This window comes from Stegastes partitus, unplaced genomic scaffold, assembly GCF_000690725.1.
Source record: "Stegastes partitus isolate 25-593 unplaced genomic scaffold, Stegastes_partitus-1.0.2 Scaffold193, whole genome shotgun sequence".
Lineage (NCBI taxonomy): Eukaryota > Metazoa > Chordata > Actinopteri > Pomacentridae > Stegastes > Stegastes partitus.
The window spans coordinates 652,106-675,046 of record NW_007577924.1 but is presented as its reverse complement, the minus strand read 5'-3'; the positions used below and the strand labels follow the sequence as shown (position 1 = coordinate 675,046).

At 44.7% G+C, this 22,941-nt stretch overlaps 1 long non-coding RNA gene across 1 annotated transcript; it reads left to right on the top strand.

Moving 5' to 3' along the window:
• The first annotated feature begins 7,565 nt into the window (after window positions 1-7,565).
• On the top strand, window positions 7,566-11,939 carry LOC103356327 (uncharacterized). Its single transcript, XR_520135.1, has 3 exons — window positions 7,566-7,580; window positions 8,194-8,196; window positions 11,765-11,939. It is a non-coding gene; the product is annotated as an uncharacterized LOC103356327 (long non-coding RNA).
• The last annotated feature ends 11,002 nt before the right edge of the window (window positions 11,940-22,941 follow it).

Sequence of the window (22,941 nt, the reverse complement as noted above, 5' to 3'; positions counted from 1 at the left end):
ATTTTCTTGCAAAAAAACCCAAAGAAAATTAAAACTTCACATATTTCTTTATGTATACATTACTGCAACTTGTCATTGTGTAGGGTCAAAGGTGAGCTGGTGAGCTGAGCTGCAGTGAGTGGGGAGAGCTAGGTGGGTAGCTGGGACTTCATAGATCTGCATATTCTAGAGGAAGCAACAGTGCAGAGTTACATCTAAGGCGTTTTCAGAAAGGAATGGATTATTTCCATGAACAAAATTTCGACCATAATTTTTGCACTATTGAGTGCACCTGAATATAAGCCGTACACACTAACTTTAAAAAGAAAATTTTTTTTTTACACATATAGGCCGCACTTCTCTATAAGCTGCAGGTGTCCACGTTGTAACATGAGATATTTACACAGAAAGATTTTTTCAAAACTTTTAATTAAGTATGTACCAGTAACATACACAAATACGTACCGTAAGTGCTTTTCTCTGAACAGTTCCTGTAACATGGCTGGTTAAGAAAATAAAAAATACAGTAGCCTACCAGGGAACGTCATTGATTGCTATCTTCATCTTCTTCCTGCGCACTAAAACCACTGAAGTCATCTTCTTCAGTGTCGGAATTGAACATGAAAAAAGTAACGGCTTATAGTCCAGAAATGACGGTATATATATATAATATGTAACTTTGATACACATTGATGAGTTTATGAGGGTTAAATCAGTAACTAGGGAGAGATTTTAAGCTGCTAAACACATCACGATTATGACCTTACTGCAGTTTTGTACTGGACAGACAATGTTTAGACGTTTTCTGTAGTGGCTGTTTCTAAGGGCCTTTAAACCAATAATCAGAATTCTATGCGGGTTTGTCATTGTGAACAACTGCTTCTCAATACATATTTGATCCATTGTTATAAAAGCATTGATTATTAAATGAAGCATTTTTAAGTCAAAGCAACTATAATTTCAAGGGCTGGAGAAAAACTGAGTAGTAGCACAGAAAAAAAGATTATATCAGCTTTCTGACAAGATACACACTCTGGATTCTCCAGAGTTAAGTAGGTCAATTTCCACATCTCCTCCACCTCTGACCCTTCCTAGTGGCAGTCCCCTTCCCTTTTCCCCCTTTTCCTTCTCTCTCTCCTTTTTCCCTCTCCCTACGAGAGCGTGTGCGTGGCGAGTGAGCAGGGTGCAGCCAGGTGCAACGGATTGGAGTATTACCTGAGTGATCACACCTGTGGCGAGGAGTGGTGCTCCTGCAGTGATTCACCAGCCATGATATAAGCAGCCTTCAGTCCACTACTCGACGCTAGACCATAAACCACCCTCAGTTACCCTGGCTCCGTTCTGCTCTAGTTCTGTAATTCCGATGTCTGTATACTAACCTGTTTTTCCTCTGCTCCAGTTTGAACTACCTTGCTCCTCCGAAGCCTTGGCTTGCATTGCCGTCCATCCGTCATTCTCACTTGGCTCCCTTGGAAGTCACTAAAACCTCCACTGGCTCTCCTGGTTCGTCGCCACCGTCTTCAGCCACTGCTGCATCTGAACTGCATCTTCTGTCCATTGCCACTTGCCACGCCACCTCCCCTTCCCTCCATGCTTGCTTGGTCAGCTGTCTGTAAGCCTCCAGTCTCTCACTGAACCCTGCTAGCTTAGCTGTAAGCTCATGTCTGTTGTAGTTGTGGTATTCCGCTTTTCCCTGTTGATCGATAGTTTGCCCATCCTGGTCTTACCAGCCTCGAGTACCTCTGCTTAGTAAATCTATGATTGTTATTTGATTCTGATTTTCAAGTTCATTCCGCGTGCAATTATTCCGCCTGTCCTGCAGGTGTCTCTGTAGGTAATTAGTTTCCTGTTGTCTTTGACCCTGTTTCCTGTTCTGTATATTTCGGTGATTCTGTTCATAAATATTTTATGTTTGGTGTGCCAAGTTTTATGTCTGCACTTGAGTCTCTGAACCTGATTTTGTGACACCACGCCATCATTATCACTTTCTGCCTCACTACATATGGAACACACTATTTACTGCATTAGCATTGACGGCTGGCATTCTTAATATGATTTGTTGTGTAAAAGATGGTCAAATATGAACATAATTGTTTGGGATACTGGGATGCCATTTGAGAGACATTCAGAACCATGGTAGGGGCCATAGATTAAAACTTGCTCAAACCTCAGTCAGATAAAGGATCAATGAACAATACTCAGATATTGTGCTACATAGCTACAGAAGCTTGCAAGCGGTGTTGTTGTTGTACACCACTAAGGTCATCAAACCCAATTAAATGTAATTAAAACTCTTAAAACCTGACATAAGTAGCCTATTCTATCCCACACAAAAGTTAATAAGGTGTAGCACCTCTGGCTAGCATATAACAGTTTTTGTTTCAAGTGGGGCGGCACCGTGGTACAGTGGGTTAGCACTGTTGCTTCACAGCTAGAAGGTCCTGGGTTCACTTCCTGGGATCTTGCCTGGGATCTTTCTATGTAGAGTCTCCATGTCTCCATGTCCCTCTGGGTTCTCCGGCTTCCTCCCACAGTCCAAAAACATGTTGAGGTTAATTGGTGATTCTAAATTGTCCATAGGTGTGAATGTGAGTGTGCTTGGTTATCTGTCTCTAAGTGTAGCCCTGTGATAGACTGGTTACCTGTCCAGGTAAACCTGCCTTCACCCTGAGTCAGCTGGGATAGACTCTGCCCTCATGACCCTACAGAGGATAAAGAGGTGTATAGATAATGCTGGATAGATGTTTTAAGTGGCTTCAACAAAAACAAGAGTCCCTTCCCTTGCCCAGCCCATGGTTATAAAACTGTCAGGGAATGGGATTTTGGGCTGTGTTTATGTTCTCCTGCAGGTTTCCACCAGAGGGTGTCCTGGAGAACTCCTGCTGGGCTGGGACTTATTCCCTGCAGGTGTGTTCTTCACACACCTGTGATTCATCAGGCTCGTTACTCTATGGATTTAAGGAGGTGGTTGCCAGTTAGTCATTGCCTGAGTGTTAGCCTATGTGCTAACATCAAGCCTCCTCCCGAGTTTTTCTCGTGCTTCTTCCTGAGCTTCCGAGTAATTGTTTTTCTCCCTCCGAAGGTTTTTCCAGTGCACCTGCTCCTTGCATGTGTTTCCCCCCAACCTCCATGCGCCAGACTCGAGTCTTCTTCATTGCTTCCTGGATCATCTGCTCACGACTGATAACGCTCCTGCTTCCCTCTCACTCCACTGCATTGACCACTGTACGACCTGTCCACCCCAGCCATCCACAAATCCATGTCGACGTCCCAGCCCGGGTCAACCTCACCTTTGCGCGTTTCAGCCTCTGTAATAAAATCCTTTTCCTAACTCTGTTTCTCCTGAGAGTCTCTTGGCATGTGGGTCAGGAATCTTAATGAAACCATGACAAAAACTAGTGTTTCAAACTCAGTTTTCAACATGGAGAGACACATAGGTGAGCTGTGCAGTGCACACAAGCTGCCACCAAATGACAGCTGGCAGCATTTTTAAAAACAGGTGCACAGATGGATGTGGCTTGATTGAAGGTCAGCGCTGCAGTACTGCTCCAATCAAGCAAGCAGAGGGAGGAGGCAGGATGGGAAGCAGGTGCAGAGGGTTTGAGCACAGCCACCAAACTGTGGCAGGGACTCGCACATACTCATTTACGTACAAAACCTAAAGAAGTTTAGTCCCGTAAAAGAAGAGAAGGAGCGCAGTGGACCCAGGGCTGTTACACTGTGCAATCAGGGTGTCAGCTAGCGAGCAGCTAGACAAGGATGGCAGACAAAGTGTTTGCTCTTACTGTTCTTTACCGTCCTGCATACTCTAGCTTTAAGCTAAAGCTAATCTCGGTTTTTAAATGTTCTCGCCAGCAAGCTGTGACACCTCAAATACTGTCCTGCTGCACAATTACTTTTTAAGCCACCTTTGACTGATACAGTTTTCAAGAAGCCGTCTTAACCTAAAGGACTGAGCAGTAGACTGTAATTTTGCAATACTGCAGTGTTTTCAATGTAGTGTCCTCAGTTTTTTCTTCAAAGAAAAAACATCCATTAGTGTAATTTCAAGTAAAAAATACAAATACTATCAGTTGCGATGGCAAATAACTGTGATATATTGTATGCTGCACATCCCTGTTTAAGTGTGAAATCACTGTAGAGTTCTTTAGACAGATTCCCGCAGAACTTGACATCAGGCTGGACAACATCCCCTGGGAGATCCAGCTCCAGAGGGAACTCAAGCAGAACCACAGAACACGCTGAAGTGAGGAGATTCTCATTCTTGAACAGTTCTCTTGCTTGCTGCCTTCAGAGGTCAGACTATGGGTCAAGGCCCTGCATCTGGACATGGCTCACAGAACATAAAGTGGTGGGGGCCTACCTTAAAGAAGGACAAAAAACAAGATTTTCTTTTGTGAGACCAACCGAACCACACTGGACCCAGAGGAAAGCCTTGCAGGTATAGGGGTCATTTTCAAATCCAAACCCATCTGATAAAAGTCAGAGAAGGCAGCAAATAGGCAAAAGTTGTGAAGACACAAGGTTAGAATGCAGACAATCGCACAAAATAAGCGACAGCTCTTCATTTGTGCACTCTGATGAAGCCATGAGGTATTGGGAAGCCCAGCAAAAGGCACAGGACAGTTATCCAACTGCTTTGGTCTGCATGATGACCTGAGGGGGCTGTGAATGTGCACATTTGATTCCAGGAGCAGCTCACCATCAGACAAGGTGGAGGGACAAGTCTCAAGGTGAGTAGAAACCAATGTTTACCGTCAGGAGTCGCCCATGTTTCACTGGAGGCAGCTGAGCAGGCTTTGTCTTTGTGCCCAGACTGAGTGACAGACAATACTAGATGAAAATATAGGGAACAAAAACTGGCATAAAATTATGTCGCAGTTCTACTATGATCAGTCTGGATTGGGTTACATGAGCCATTTGTAAATGAATTGCAATTTTTTTTGCTGAAAGTTCTAAGTTCTTCATTAGCTTGTTACAAACTTTTAACAAATATGGTTGCAACATTAAAACCTATTATAATAGACATCTCTGTGCCCCCAAGGTTGTGTTGACCCTATCCCCAATTATATATGTATGATATGGACAGACACAGATGCCCAAAAGGATTCAAGAGGCTTAATTTGAACTTTCCAGCATCCAGTCACATGTCATAAAAGAGAACTATTCTGCAGGCCACAGGGTCATATAAAGTAGCTCTGCAGACTGGGGGAAGCCAAAGCCAGGACAAGCAGAGCCCACTTAGGAATTCCCTTATCACACCTATCAGAGCTTCAGAGGATCTAACACAAAGAAGCTTTTGGGGGAAGACAAAGAAAAACATTCAACCACGCAGACCTTAACAGATGGCCCAAATGGCCAATTGCAATGAAGTGCCCCGGACTTAACGTATTGCTCTGCTGACCCCTCATTTCCTGTGGCATGCAACAACTGAACTTATGAATGAACAGTGAAGACACAGTACCAGAGGATGTGCCGTATCATCTTATGTTCAGTCTAATTGTTACATGTCCTGATAAATACTCCAAAGCTTAATTATGTTACGGGCAGGGCGGAGACAACAGAAACACGGCAGACCAAGGCAATTTATTATACAATAAACAGAATCCAACAGAGCAATATAACACAACCAACACCAGGTACTGACTGGCTAGGAAGTGAACAAAAAAATGACTACTAACTGAGAGAGCTCAACTAAGTGTTGAGAAGAAATGGCAGACTGAAAATACAAACTAAAGCAGCTCAGGCGAAGTAATACTGAGTATGCAATAAGAAAAAAACTAAATTCAAACTCAGGGTGCACAGACTAAAAATGCTGAGAGTACTAATAAACAAAAGAACCTCAGGCTGAGTACCAAGAGAAAATACACAATACAACTAACTAAAGGAGCTCAAGCTAAATGCTGAGGACAAGCAGACTAAATCAAATGACTGACGAAATAGTCACTGACTGATTAAGAGCAGAACAAACGGTGAACGGACGAACTGGAACAACTAACAATCAAAGATGGACTAAATGCAGTTACTATGAATATGGCAGACAGAGCGGTGGCGGCTTAACTGGCTCAATACTGATGGAGAGCAGGGAACAGCAGCTGGCGGCGGAGTGAAGCAGAGAATGGCAGAACCAGGAACCAGAGCAGACAGGTGTAGTGCAGAGTCCGGTGGTGGGTAGGCGGCAGATGGGGAAAGATGAACCGTGACGAGTGGATGGTTGGTGGTGGTCGGCAGCAGATCCGGCTGGGTAGCAAAAGTCAGGAGTTAAAACTAGCAAGACAAACTGATGGCTAGATGAATGCACAGGTAGCACTGACTGCATGGTATGACGGTCTGACGTTGGAGCATTGTCCGACCGCAGCTGAAATACCGGTAGCCAGGAAGGTTGCAGCTGAAACGGACCAATCCTGCGGCGCCAATCAGCTGATTAGCAATGGGAAACACCTGTCTGCTCGCTCCGCCAGCCGCACCTGAGAGAGAGAGAGAGAGAGCCAGAGAGCCAGAGAGAGAGCAAAAGAGGGAGGAAAAAACAGGAACCAGCCGCCACTAGCCGGCGCCAGAAGTCGAGGGCATGACAAATTACAGTTGGATAAGTCCCTCTTTAATTTATCAGCTTGTTATATAACCATATCCTAAGCACTGTGTTATTTCTGTAATCGTACAAGATAGCTAAGTCATGTTTACACTCCCCGTGAAGCTTTACATGTGACACATTCATTTCCAACAAGCTTAGCTTTGTATCAGTATAAATACATATAGTTCTGAAGTAACATTGTTACTTTTAGAGCAAAACTCTGACCACCTCATGACCACTTCACGACCTCCCTGTGATACTGGGGCGTCATATCTAACAGCCCCTCCGGGAGCGGAGCTCGCTGTGATTGGTCAGTAGTTTTACTATTAAAAGGCATTTCACCCGAAAGAATGCAGATTTTCTGCGGATTATCTGAAGGCCATAGAATCTCCCACTTTGGTCCAATGTTAGCAACTTCAACTGCCACACCCTGATCCAACTCAAGCTGAAGGCCTCGTCTCCCAACTCCAGACGCTGCTGCACCCGCCAAGGAAACTGCAAGTATCAAGCTTCTGTCTCTAAACGGGTGTTTCATGATTGCAATTGGCCTTTTGACCAATATTTCAAATTTAACAGATTATCTGCTGCTTCAGGTGAAAAGATTTTTAAGTCTCCAAGCCACCACTCTGTTCCACATTAGGTTTTCACACTCATATTCTCAACCAGCATTTTCATCATTGTTTGTATTTTATATTTTATGTTTGTTGTTGTTATTTGTTTGTTTTAGTTAGTAATAAATGTTGTATGTGTATACAGTTGTTTCCTGTGTTTTCTATAGCTTACATTCAGTCACTTTACGTATCTTATCTTTAGTTACCTTAAGCTCTAAGTTAATTCCCTTAACTTTATGAAACACTCTGACTGATCACCAAGAGTAAACAATTTATTAGAATTATTATGCTGACTCTGAGATTATATCGCTGGATAAATAATTCAAAGGTTGGTTTTAATAATTGTAATTAATGCAATCACTTGCTTTGGTGTGGAAATAAGTATATCTTATTTTCTACCCTGCATATATATATATACAGTATATATATATATATATATATACACTTACAACAATTTAAACAGTAATCAAATAACTTGCTAGTTTTGTCTGGTATTCTTATATTATTTAACACCTGGCAGTGGGAGTGCATATTATACAGCTAATCAATAAAAAATAGTTTGAGTGGTGAAACTCTCATTTTTGCTTCGATGGCAGACTGCTAGCAAACAAATAGGACTGATGTGCTTCCTGCTCAGAAAAATGTAGTATTACATGCAAATCCTAGAGAGGAGACCTGTCATTCAGCAGCTGTTTTGTTAAGGCTGTGAAAAAGACATTTCTCCAGTATTACGTTCCCCAAGAATAAACTCCAGGGGATGAGGGATGAGTTAAAAATTAACAGGGGAAAAGAAAACAGGGAACATGAGATGTCTGTGTAAATTATAGATGTATTAATCAATTTATAAAGATGTAAGTATCTTCCAACAAAACCAATAACCACCAACTTCACCAAATCTAAAGTCCAATCCTAGAAAAAGGCCCAAGGCACAAGCTGCAGCTCTCTGCCGGTCCTTTGAGCTCCGGACTTGATGAATGATTAAGGACACCTGGGGAGGGTGACACCTGAAGGGATACACACACATCAATACAGCACGTAACAACAGGTATCAAGCATAGACTGTATAAAAGATGGACGCTGCTACCGTGATGTCACCCGTTGGTTTCTGCACTGAGAAAATGAAGCCAGGGTTTTGCTGCTTCCTGGTTGACATCTTGGATTTTTGGAGCCAGTGACGCAAAAATCGTCAGAGGGGGGCAGAACCATAGGAGCAGCGATTGGTCAGACGGATTGAGAGGCAGGCCCTCTCTGCCTGCCCACATCTACCGCCTTCTGCTCATTTCATCTGTATGGTTGCTGCTGACTGTCAATCAAGCCAGCCATGCCCCTTGACCCGCAAAATTTTGACGATTTATAAAAAATTCTGTGTTGATTTATTTTCAGATTGACCACCTGATCTCTGGACTTGACCATGAAAACTAATTAAAAAAAATCCTTAGCTGGAGGAATGCGGTATTTGATGATCTGTGATCACTTCTTTTCTAATTCATTTCTATGGGAGCCAGGGCTTTTTGGAGCCAGGACTAGTGATATTGCAGGTTTTTGACACTTCCGGGTTGGATTCATTTTTCAGGGCCGGTTGCTACGTCCATGTTTTATACAGTCTATGGTATCAAGAGAGCATTCCTTTGACACTCCACAGCTATAGGTCACCCTTTACCACCTCTTCTCTCAGGAGAGGCTGGTTGTCTCCAGACTCCATAGAGGAAATTCTCTCTAGCACAGAATCTGCTACAGCAGCTTAACTGGGTGATGCAGCTGGAGCATGTATTCTCATGGAGAACACCCTGATCAAGCTGTTATAAATCTACAAATGTTCTCTTTGTGAGGTGAGCGTTGAGCGTCCCGGAAGGGTGTGATTTCAGAAAAGACAAATTAGAATTGACCAGAGGGTGGGACATAACACCAGCTGACAGTTATGGATGGTCTTTTAAAGAATTCTCTGACCTTTTGTTTCACCACTGCGAATAACAGCAAGCTGGACTGGAGTGAAGAGCAAGAGGAGCCCTTTATGGATCTCAAAAAGGCCCCCTGCCAAGAATCTGCACTTAGCCTCAACTTTGATCCTCCCTTGACCATCCAAACAGATGCCTCTTGAAAAAAAACTTTTAAAGATATATAAAAAGGAAAAAAAGATTTTTATAAACTTATCTAACAAACCGCATGTTTAATGTTAACTATCAAATAGACCTTTAATCTACATTCACCTTTCAGGTGAATGTAGATTTGTTTGCTCGTTCTACTTTGACAACTCTCACATCTGTGTTACAAGTTGATGATAAAGCCTTCTCAATATGTACTGAGTACATTTTAAATACTGGATTTTTAAGGTTGGAAGGATGCAATTAAACTTGTTGGTAGATTTTTTCTTCAGCCTGTTGAAAGATTTGCGGATTTATCATGGTGACACAGACAGAGGAGCATTATGTGGATAAACTTTGAAGAAGATGCTCCGGTGCTGAAACGTCAGCTTAGAATTAGTTTGGAATAAAGTCTGTGCTGCAGAAATGTCAAAGTGCTCCTGCCTCTTTGCAAATATTTGTACTTGTTTGTGTTCTTCAGGTATTGTGACAGTGAGCACCTTACTGGTGCCACAGCAGTCATTGAAACCTTTATCCTTGAATGTCCATCCATCCATTATCTATACACCACTTAATCCTCACTAAGGTCGCGGGGGGCTGGAGCCTATCCCAGCTAGGACGAAGGCAGGGGACGCCCTGGACAGGTCACCAGTCTATTGCAGGGCTACACTTAGAGACAGACAACCATGCACACTCACATTCACACCTACAGACAGTTTAGAATCACCAATTAACCTCAACATGTTTTGGACTTGTGGGAGGAAGCTGGAGAACCCGGATTGATAACCTTGAATGTGAAGCAGTAATTTTAGATTATAAGTGTCACATTCGACTCTTTGTTTGATTTCTCAGTTCATATGAAGAACCTTGCACAATCCATTTTTTCTAACTGGAAGACTTTCATCTTGCAAAAATGCTATGAAGTCCATGCTTTTGTGATGTTATGACTCCATCACTCCAAGTATTATGCTCCTCTTTCAGCCAACAAGCTCTAACCAGTCTGCAGATGGTTCAAAACACTGCAACTCATGAGCAAAACGTGGGAGAAGCCTCAGTGGGCCTCCCCCCACTGGCTGCTAGTAAAATTCAGAATTTACTATAATACTATTTACTATATGACTAAAGTCTGCATATTGAAGTCATTGAGTACTTTTCTGACTTGTTATGGTCATATACTGAAATTTTCAGATCCACTGACCAGTGTTATGCGCTGAAAGCTTGACTTGGGAGACAAAGATTTTGCTGCTCCTCTAATCTGAAATGCTTTACAACAAAAATTATGAATTTAGTTCAAACTAAAATGTTACTGACATCAACCTATTTTCCCTTGTTTTTTAAACATTTTTTCTGTGTTAGAAAGTGTTTTTATTATTTTTTTTATTTTTATACCTGTCTAAATGCTTTAAATGTGAAGCACTTTGTGAAGGAGCAATATAAATATAACTGCACTTACTTATACTTCCATACAGCTTTCAGTGCATTAGCTTCACAGTGTATGACATTAAATGCCAGCATTATGTATTAAATGCAACTCCATTATCTTAAGTTGATAATAGGATTTAATAAAACGTTTCTCAGTCTCTGTGTGTTCATGTGCTTGTCTCGTCCTGATGGGTAAATGTGTCACTGTAGGTTGCCCAGTGATCTAATGGTTAAGGTGCACACTATATGACTGCAACATAAACTGTTTGATGGCAAACTGAGGAGCCCACGTTGCATGCCGTGTCCAATACTCTCTCAGCTATTCTTCTCTCTGCCTGTTCTGCCAAATAAATTCAAAACACAACAAAGTGAGGCAGATTTATTATTTCAATGAAGGGGCACTTAGTATTCTTACTAGAATGGATATTGCTTGTGTTTCTGCAGCTGTCTTAACAAGATCCCAGCAAGCAAGTCATATAATGTACTGTGGGTTGTTTGCCCGAACACTGAAACTCTGTGATTTACATGAACACAGTTGCAGAAACAGAGACAGAGCTGGCAGGGCGTTGATGAATTCAGAATTTGTCCTGTGTATTTATTGATTGTTTAGTCACCTGTTGACTATTTGTGTGATTCGTCTATGAGACTGAACAGAGGACTGCCTGGTGCTTGTGAGAATTTTGTTTTCAAGCTGCTTTTCATGAATAATGAGCTAAAAGCAACAAGAATACTGCTGGCCTTGTAGATTAAGAGTCTGTAAGTTCTGTATTTGATCCAGGCTTTGCTTCCTGTTATATGTTTCAAGAAAATACACATTTGCAAGTCGTATATCTGTTATATACAACACTTTTTTTCCCTTCAAAAGTTCAGTAATTCTAGTGTTGCTGTTGAGTGCAACACTTAAGTTAATTCTTATTTCTAGCTTATTGGACTCATAAAAGAACAGCTGGCCCTAGCCTGGCCCCTGTGGTTTAAATGGCCCAGAACCACCACTGATCATGACCTTAGCTGTGAACACTCTGCACAGTGATCCAGGCAAAAGTAATTAAGTTCTTTTCACTGCACTTTGGCCTTGACCACGATGAAGTTGACACTGGAAGATACACTATATTGCCAAAAGTATTCGCTCACCTGCCTTGACTCGCATATGAACTTAAATGACATCCCATTCTTAATCCATAGGGTTTAATATGACGTCGGTCCACCCTTTGCAGCTGTAACAGCTTCAACTCTTCTGGGAAGGCTGTCCACAAGGTTGAGGAGTGTGTTTATGAGAATTTTGACCATTATTCCAGAACCACTTTTGTGAGGTCACACACTGATGTTGGATGAGAAGTCTGGCTCTCAGTCTCCGCTCTAATTCATCCCAAAGGTGTTCTATCGGGTTGAGGTCAGAACTCTGTGCAGGCCAGTCAAGTTCTTCCACACCAAACTCTCTCATCCATGTCTTTATGGACCTTGCTTTGTGCACTAGTGCACAGTCATGTTGGAAGAGGAAGGGGCCATCTCCAAACTGTTCCCACAACGTTGGGAGCATGGAATTGTCCAAAATCTCTTGGTATGCTGAAACATTCAGAGTTCCTTTCTCTGGGACAAAGGGGCCAAGCCCAGCTCTTGAAAAACAACCCCACACCATAATCCCCCCTCCACCAAACTTTACACTTGGCACAATGCAGGCCAGTGTCGTTCTCCTTGCAACTGCCAAACCCAGACTTGTCCATCAGATTGCCAGATGGAGAAGCGCGATTCATCATTCAAGAGAACGCGTCTCCTCTAGAGTCCAGTGGTGCCGTGCTTTCCACCACTGCATCCGACGCTTTGCATTGCACTTGGTGATTAAAGGCTTGGATGCAGCTGCTCTACCATGGAAACCCATTCCATGAAGCTCTCTATGCACTGTTCTTGAGCTAATCTGAAGGCCACATGAAGTTTGGAGGTCTGTAGCAATTGACTGTGCAGAAAGTTGGCAACCTCTGCTCCCTATGTGCCTCAGCATCCACCGACCCCGCATTGTCAGTTTACGTGGCCTACCACTTTGTGGCTGAGTTGCTGTCGTTCCCAATCGCCTCCACTTTGTTATAATACCACTGACAGTTGACTGTAGAATATTTAGGAGCGAGGAAATTTCACGACTGGACTTGTTGCACAGGTGGCATCCTATCACAGTACCACGCTGGAATTCACTGAGCTCCTGAGAGCGACCCATTCTTTCACAAATATTTGTGGAAACAGTCTGCATGCCTTGGTGCTTGATTTTATACACCTGTGGCCATGGAAGTGATTGGAACACATGATTTCAATTATTTGGATGGGTGAGTGAATGCTTTTGGCAACATAGTGTATGTGTCAGTACATTTACTCAGGTATCAGTTGTTGCATTTAACTCCACTTCTAATTTACCTTTTTAAGACAAATCATACCTTTTAATCTATAACATAATAAATATAAACATTATGTGTATATACAAATAAATAGATGTATAGAAAAATATTTATTTATATATAATAGATGTAAACAAGGTATGTATAGAGGAATTTTTAGATTTGACAATATTGCAGACAATCAGCTTTCAGGGCGACTTCTGCTTACAGACGTTGAAAAATCACAGATGAAATGCAGCATTTGGTAAACTCTGGCTCATTTACAGATATGTTTAGAATGTCCATCCATCCATTATCTATACACCACTTAATCCTCACTAGGTTTGCGGAGCCTATCCTAGCTGACTTAGGGCGAAGGCAGGGGACACCCTGGACAGGTCCCCAGTCTATCACAGGGCTACACTTAGACAACGAAGCACACTCTCATTCACACCTACGTGTTAGGAATGAGCTCCCAGTGTGTAGGAAGTGGACCCAGAATGCGACGAGGGAGACAGGTAACAATAATAAACAGGTTTATTGCCGGACAGGAGTGAGAACACCAAGGAAGCAGGAGGGGGGGAGTGCAAGTGCATGCTGGTCTTCGTGGGGGAGGTGAGAGGGTTTCCAGGGACTCCAGTGGTGTGCTCCAGTGCGAGGGGGGAAGGTGCTCAAGGTGCCTGAAACCAGTGGGGGAGATCCGAAGGGCTGCTGCAGGTGGCTGACTCGTGACTGCTGGGCTAGGGAGGACGTCAGGCTGAGGAGGCTCTGAAGAAGACGACGAAAACGGGAGAGTAAGTATACAACAAACGAACAACAAGCACGAGAACTAATTGTAGCCGATCTACTGCTCATAGGAGAGGAAATCATCTAGCGCTGCATCACAGGGAGAAGCCGGCTTAAGAGCAGCACTGATTACGATGAGAGACAGGTGTGGTGGAGAGCGAGTGAGTCCTCCTCAACCATAGCCCCGCCCAGCCTGAAAATACAAAGCACACAGCAGCCCAGCAAAACACAAACAGGAAGTAATTCTACCAAAATAAAGGTGCAAACCTCAAACCCCAACACTACGGACAGTTTAGAATCATCCAATTAACCTCAACAAGTTTTTGGACTGAAGGAGGAAGCCGGAGAACCCATAGAAAACCCACGCTGCATGCAAACTCCACTCAGAAAGATCCTGGGTGTCCTCACCAGAACGCGAACCGGTGACCTTCTTGCTGCGAGGCAACGGTGCTAACCACCGAGCGACCTTGTAGCCCCATGTTTAGAATGTGCCACTTTTACAGCTTTTACATTTAATGATACAGTACTTTTAATGTTCACTTAAAAATGATATTAATGATAATTTTATATTATAATACATAAAAATCATACAGGAGCCATTCTGCCTACATTACTTTTAATGCTTTAATTAATAAAAATGAAAGCAATGACCTTAACTCTAATTTAAACTGCATACATTCTTCACTGGATGTGGCTACGTCTTGTGTGTTCTGATGTAATTCCCTTTTAATGTGGGTGACCTAATTGATCATCTTGACTTATGGGCTGTCAGGCCACTGATAGTGGGACTGTCCAAGTGAATCTCATGCTCCTTTCATGCTCCCTTCATTGGTAAACTGGGCATAGCGATTCAATTAGTGTGTTAGTTGCAACCCACTGTATATCCACGGATGATATGCGGAGAATAAAGGGTTGAGAATGTCAAAGGTAAAGCTGCCATATAGCAAGTCACCCCTGGGGAATCATGTTGATGAGCAGCAACAGCAACAGTTTCTTTATTGTTATTCTAAACTTCATCTTCAACCTCCTGCTCTTCATGCAAGCCTCTTCCCCACACAGAGGGTTTGTTTATCTGCAGCAACATATGATCTGATTTGAGGCTCAAACATACAACAGGGAGCTCCATGTTGACCTAGGGCCTGTACTATGAAGCAGGATTTGGGGTTAGCGAAGTAACTTCAGGTTAAATCCTGGATTTTCGGTCCTACGATGGTGATTCACTTCCTACCGGGGTACATCACCATGGTAACTTACGCTGAATGACTAACCTGCTCTGCCTCAGGTTATGTTGGAGATTGAGATCACCAGGTATTAAAGCACTGCCCATTGAAAGTCAGTTTTCTCCTGTAAAACTTCAGAAGGAGCAGAAAACGAAGCAGTTCTCAACAAAATGGCATCATGTCATTAATAGAAGACCTGCTACACATCAGAGTATGAACTGTAAGGGATCACTGAGGAGTGTGAGGGTTTTTCGGGACACCTCCAAATCAAGAACTCCTTGATGCTCAGGCACCATAGGTATGGAAAGCTCTATGTTTCAGACCCTGGCTGTGGGTGAAGGCGATGCTTCTACCAAACCAGCTGCCTGTCTGCTCTGCAGCTAGGAGATACTGTGGTACAATGTCAAAGACGGGAGATTTTGTCAGTCTGTAACTGTTTGTAGGATAGGATTTTTATTTGCTGTGTAACGATTCAGACCACATGTAGTTCAGAGCCTGCAAACTGTAGGTAGAGGCACGTTTTACAAGATTTAGCTATATTTTTTTTATTTATGCTTAGAGGAATAAGTATATCTGTATTTACAATTTCAAGAGATGTAACATCGAGGTTTAAGAATTTAATCAGTGACTATGTTGACATACAGTAGCCCTTTGGTGCTTTAAACTATAGTGTGTTGGTGTTACACAGAAAACAGAAATTCTATTTACAAATGAAAAAAACTAACCTTGTGTTAAAATAACAGAATTTATTTCCAGATGTTTGAACTTTGGCAGTCAGCTGTTCTAAACTAAACAAACAACTGCATAGATGTGAATATAAATTTGGCATAATTATAAAATCTGCTCGCTCCATCCAAACAAAATATCTTCTCATGATATATTGTGTCTGACGTCAGTGAACTTTCATTGTCAACATGCTGTTGTGTCCTTTGAGATAATGTTTTATGCAACACACTCCTTAGAGGTCTGTAAATGTCAGTCTCATACTAAATATAACAAACCCAAGTGTAATTAGTACTGGTAATAAAACCAAACTCTAAATGTGCTTTTGTGGAGGGAAAAAGGTTGCTTTGTATTTTGGATTACAAATAAAAAATTGGCTGAACGTTCAAACTACTAATAAAATGAATAGATAATGATCACTACAGAGTATAACCATAGAGCAGCCTGATGCAAAGTATTTCCACAAACATCATAGTGTGTCCACTTAACTCAACACTCAGCTTTTGTCAGAGCTTTCAATTACACCTCATCAAGCTGATGGTGTTTTCTCAGCTGGAGAGTAAGTGAACCTTTGATTTATTTTGTTTCCAAGGTCACAAATCACATTTCACATCAACATTATCACAAAACAAGATTGGATGGTTCTGTATATTTCCAGAATATGTCCAGTGATGCTGCTTTTCCTATTACCTCCTGCAGCTGCTGTTTGTACTATGACAGGATCCCCCAATTAGTTTTCCCTGAGGCCCAAATTGTCATGTCCCTGCAGCCTCGGCCCCTGCCGTGCTCTCTCTCTGGCGCTCTCTCTCTGGCGCTCTCTCTCTGGTGCTCTCTCTCTGGCGCTCTCTCTCTCTGGCGTCCCAGCTCGCAGGCAGGTGTGCCTGGTTACCAGTATGCTGATTGGTACGTGGGGATTGGTCCGCTCCAGCTGCAACCTCCGGTCTGCTGGTATTTCAGCTCCGGCCAGACAATGCTTCAGCGCCACGCCGTCGAACCACTCACCGGTTCTACCACCATCACCATTCTACTTCATCCACTCCTGCCACTGAAGCAGGATTCTCCCCCACCAACCCGTCACCTATCCGTTCTCGTCAGCTCATCAGTCCCGACACCACTCCACCACTACAGCTCCGTCTGTTCACCCGCACGAGCTCCACTCTGGCGTCCGCTCCCGGTCTCCGCCTGCCTCTCCACCGCAGCCGCGGCAACGCCAATCCCTCTGCACCACCTAGTCCTCCTCCCTGCTTCCCCTCTCTACTCGGTCGGCTCCTGTCAGGTCTGGTTCCCTCTGTGTGGTTTGCTAGCATCCTAGACCTAGCATCCTTATTCGCGTCGGTAGTCCACCTGTCTGTATGTAGCACTAGCTTTTGAGACATCTTTAGTCTGCCTGTCTGTATGTCGTGTAATTCTTAATATAGCATTAAGTCCGCCTGTCTGTGTGTAGCACTGGCTTTTGAGACATTCTTTAGTCTGCCTGTCTGTATGTCGTGTAATTCTTAATATAGCATTAAGTCCGCCTGTCTGTCTGTAGCGATAGCTCTTGAGAGGGTCCATATCCTTTTAGTTCTTTAGTTCAACTCGACCACAAATGGACATAGTCTGCCCTGCCTGCAGACCTCTTTTTGTTCTGTACAGATTTCCTGTGTGTACAATAAATCTTGTTTGAAACTGCCTGTCTGCCGTGTTATGTTGCCTCGCACTTGAGTCTTCGAACCGTCCCGTAACAGTACAGCGTGGCCAAAATGAACTCAGCAGGCAACATGACCGGTTCCAACTCAGCCATGGTAGGTAGCTCAGTATGTCAGACCATAGCCAGCCAGAGTGCACAAATCAGTAACCATGACCAAATCATTAAAACACTGTTGGACGTTAATAAGACCCTAACCAGCAAGATCAGCATTTTGACCAGTCAGATAACTGCTCTGTCGTCCAGCCACCAGCCTGCCCCTAAGTCAGGTAGCCTTCGGCCTGCAGGCTCTGAGCTCCCTCACTGTAGGGTAGGGGTGGTGAGCCTGCACCCTATTGGCAGCCTTGGACCTACAGCCCCTGTGTCTGTTGACCAGAGGGTCAACAGACATGTATTGCCACCACCCACAAACATCACTACCACTACCCTCCCTGAAACCTCTGCGGACAACTGCAAGTCTCCCTTCTGGGGAAACCCAGGTGGCCTTTTCGACGCCACCCGGGGATAAGCGAGGTTCCAGACACAGAGGAGGTCCCCAGTCAACCCCCACCGGCTTTTCTTCCAGCGAGCTGACCTAATTTTTATTGGATAGAGCATTGGGACTTGACAATTTTGAGGCAGCCGCACCCAGTAACCCACCTGATCCTGCTCCCTTTGAGTCCGAGGAGCCACTTCCTGGAAGACGTTCCAGGAAGAGGCGGGGCTCCCGGCAACGCCAGACATGTTCCAGTTCCTGGGCGGGTCGACTCCGCCTCCAATCCTGTCCGTGTCTCTGAGCGGGTCGACTCCGCCTCCGATCCTGTCTGTGTCTCTGAGTGGGTCGACTCCGCCTCCAATCCTGTCTGTGTCTCCGAGCGGGTTGACGCCGCCTCCGATCCTGTCCGTGTCTCCGAGCGGGTCGACGTCGCCTCACCTGATCCTATTCCCGAGCGGGTCGACGTCGCCTCACCTGATCCTGTTCCCGAGTGGGTCGACGCCGTCTCACCTGATCCTGTTCCCGAGCGGGTCGACGCCGTCTCTACTGGCTCGAGAAGCTGGGACCTGTCTGACGCAAATCAGGATCCCCCTGGCCAGCGGACTGCCCCAGCTTCTCATGCTTCTGAGCCCCAGCCTACATTGGCATCCCCTCCCCCCGTCGCCGGCCTCCAGAGGGGCTCCCTCTTCGCCGGCTCCCGGCCTGTCGCCGGCCTCCAGAGGGGCTCCTCCTTCGCCGGCTTCCGGCCCGTCGCCGGCCCGGTCCCCAGAGGGATTCTGCCTCCTCGGTCTCCGGCCACCAGTCCGAACTCCCGAGGGATTCCGCCTCCTCGGTCTCCGGCCACCAGTCCGACCTCCCGAGGGATCCCGCCTCAGTGTCGTCCGTCACCGGCCTCCAATTCGACCACCTGAGGGTCTCCGTCTCGTCCGTCGCCAGCCTCCCGATGGGTTTCGCCGCCAGACTCCAGCTCGGCCGCCCGAGGGTCTCCGTCTCGTCCGTCGCTGGCCTCCTGCTCGGCCGCCCGAGGGTCACCATCTCGCCCATCGCCGGCCTCCTGCTCGGCCGCCCGAGGGTCTCCATCTCGTCCTCTGGCCCAGTCCTGCCTGCTCGACCGTCCTCCGGGCCATCCTCCTGGGCAGTCCCGCCTGCCCGACCGGCCTCCGGGCCGTCCTCCTGAGCAGCCCCGCCTGCCCGACCGGCCTCCAGGCCGTCCTCCTGAGCAGTCCCGCCTGCCTGTCTGCCGTGTTATGTTGCCTCGCACTTGAGTCTTTGAACTGTCCCGTAACACAAATCATTTCAAGTGTGCCAACCCAAGGGCCAAAACATGCGTTTTTTGTTGTTGTTTTTTTTAAATTATTTTGTGCAAGCTGATTCATCCATCCATCCATTATCTATACACCGCTTAATCCTCACTAGGGTCGCGGGGGGGCTGGAGCCTATCCCAGTTGACTTAGGGCGAAGGCAGGGGACACCCTGGACAGGTTGCTAGTCTATTGCAGGGCCACACTTAGACAGACAACCAAGCACACTCACATTCACACAATTTAGAATCACCAATTACCTCAACATGTTTTTGGACTGTGTGGGAGGAAGCCAGAGAACCCGGAGAGAACCAATGCTGCACGGGGAGAACATGCAAACTCCACGCAGAAAGATTCCGGTGCCCCCACCGGGATGCGAACTGGCAACCTTCTTGCTGCGAGGCAACAGTGATACCAACTGCCAGACCACTCGCAAAATTCTGCATTACTTGATCCTCACCCATGTTGTTTTTCTCGCAGTGCTCCCTCAGACGTGGAAAGTGCAAGTTTCTCCCCTGAATGTCTCTCTCCAGAAGTTTTAACTTTGACCTGAAAGCTTCAACTGCCTCGTACATGTCCGCAACAGTGTGGTTCTTGCCTTGTAGTTGCAGATTAAGGCAATTTAAATGAGATATGATGTCACACAGAAAAGAAAACATATCCCATCATCTCATTGTCACCTAAAAACATTTGAAATCCCTGGGCTTTTTGGCTTTGCAGGTTGGATAAAAAGGACGCCAGTTCATCACACAGGTCGCACACCCTCTCCAACACACGGCCTTTGCTCCCCCAGCAGACATTGTTATGCAGAAAGAGATCCTTGTGTTCTGCTGACATTTCATCGCTCTGAAAAGGCGATGTTGCAAACTGGAACTTTCACGAACGGTATGGTATGGGATGAGTTCAAAATGAAATAGTGCAGTGCGTCTATTTTCCACATTCCACATGAGGACAGGTGTGTTAGTGTGGTCGGGTTGGTACGGGCCAGACATTTGGGTATTGCGGGCCGGATGTGGCCCATGGGCCGCCAATTGGGGTACGGTGTACTATGCCATATCTACACTGTGGTTTGGTTTAGCTGAAGTTCATGGAGGTACAATGGTTAACTTTAGTTCTGTGACAGGAGGTGTGGAATGACAGCATACTAACCTGTTCTGTGGTGATTATGGACGTGTCTCACTGTGTGTTTTTGGATCCCTGCTGTTTTCCATGTGTTTGGCTGGCTGTGTAATTCATTTTCAGGTTGGGCAGGGCTGGTTGGAGGATGATGGTCCCTCGCTGGCACAGCTGCGGCTCATTACCTCATCAGCGGACAGTTTAAAGCCACTGCTCACCTGGGGCCTCATGTATAAAGGGTGCATACGCACAAAAAGTTGGCGTACGCACTTATCTATGCTCACGTTCAGATGTATCAAGAGTGAAATGAACGTGGAAATGTGCGGTCCTCCACGCCAACTTCTTGACTGGCGTACGCACGTTTCTATTGCTTTTGAGCCGTTGGCGACAGGTAGAGGTGATGCTGGGAATGTAAAACTGAAAAAAAGAAAAAAGAAAACGCTGAGTGAGACGTACAAAGGAAATACGCTTGGATTCCAGCGTATGCTCACTTTCGTTCATCTGGATTTTGTGGTGTGTACGCAGTTTTCTGGATTGAAGCATACGCCAGGTTTCAGTATGAAATCCATGCAAATCTTTGTACATGAGGCCCCTGGAATCCTGTGCCAGACAATTGTGAACCCCGTGAGTGGTACACTCAGGCCGCTTAGCAGTAGTTCCTGTCTTCTCTTTGTTCTCCAGCGTCTCCTCCACCGGTCCCAGCGTCCAGCTGTCCGCCCCCCCCACGCCAGTCTAGCCCACCATGAGAGCACGAGTCGGATTTTCCCTGTCCACGAGCACCTGCACGAGAAAATCCTACATGAGCACCGGGACGGGAAATCCTCACACGAGCATGGGCACAAAGAATCTCTACACGATCACCTGCACGGGAAATCACCCTCCTGCACCCCGCTACGACCAGCGCACCCACCCCGGATTTCTCACCTACCTCCTGGTGCTCCACACCCCCCAGATTACCTTAATAAACCTGCTTTTCCCCTTTATCCCCGTCTCCTCTTTTGTTTTGGGTCCCACCGTATGCCGAGTAGCTCTCAGCTGTAACACTGTTCCACCAAAACATTGTGAGCTTTGACAGATGACAGCTTAATGATATATTAACATTAACTATGAGATGTGGACACAATCTCAACATATATTTGTGTGAGAAAAATTAAAAGATGCACTTACATGTAATAAGCCAAATCAATACAGTGCCTAGCAGCATTGATTTGTCATAAATGCTTCAGCTACAGTTTCACTCTGCCTGTTACTACTTCTCACCTCACCACCAACCAAATTCCTTGAAAAGCTGTGTAGAAGGAAACATAAAAATCTGCTACAGAGACACAGGCAAATAGGAATGCCAATATCATATTTACAGTTTTGTAATACAGCTCTGAATACTCAATTGGTGGCTCACAAACATAACTATTTCCTTGGAAAATTGTAAATTTGTGGTTGAAGGCATGGCTTTGTGGATGCTATTAGACCACGGTAACTGTCCCAGTCAGTTATGGTAGAAATGAGTTGTGCGGTTGAGGCAGTTACTAATAGACCAATGTATGATTTCTGTAATTAGCTATGACACAGAACATGTCAGCCAGATTAAGATTAAGTGCATGACAAAAACCACACAGTGATGGATGCATGCCAGTGAATTAGGGACAGATGTTTTATCTTGGTCAGAGTTGAATGTTGTATTACTCTAAAGAAAAAAAAGACTACAGCTGAGCAACATTTTTAGATGCTTCTATTCATTTTGATAAGTAATGAAACAAGGTATTGGACCAGTGATGTGTCATTTTAGTTTGTTTGATCCAATGCTTTGGTCCAGACTGAAATATCTTAACAACCACTACATAGATTACTGTAACATTTTTTGAACAGACATTTGTGGTCCCCAGAGGACTAAACAAATTAACCTTTATAGTAGATTTTTCCTAAAGTGCTTGATTTTTCATGAAGTATATTGACAGCTAATGGGTACAGTTCTATTAAATTTGTTATAGATATCTTTGTCTTCTATTGCCACCATTGAAATGACAATTTGGTTTTCAGTAAAATGTCTCAACTGTTGGATTGCTTGGACTGTTATGGCATTTTGTACATATCGTCATGTCCCTGGAATTATTTTTTGTCTGACCTTTCATCTACTGTGAACCTCTTACAGCTCACATCAATAGCTAATTCTTCTAAACCAGCAACATGTATGTTGGACCCCATTCCCACTGGACTGTTTAAGGAGATCTTTCCTTTAATTAACAGTACAGTGTTAGATATTATCAACTTCTCCCTACTAACAGGCTACGTACCGCAGGCTTTTAAAGTTGCTATAATAAAGCCACTTCTAAAAAATCCTACTCTCGATCCAGGTGTTTTAGCCAATTACAGACCAATATCCAACCTTCCTTTCATCTCAAAAATCCTTGAAAAGGTCGTGGCAAACCAACTATGTGATTATCTCTATGTAAATGGGTTGAATGAAGAGTTTCAGTCAGGATTTAGAATCCATCATAGTACAGAGACAGCATTGGTGAAGGTCACTGACGATCTTCTTCTAGCTTCAGATAGTGGACTAGTGTCCGTTCTGGTTCTATTGGATCTCAGTGCGGCATATGATACTGTTGATC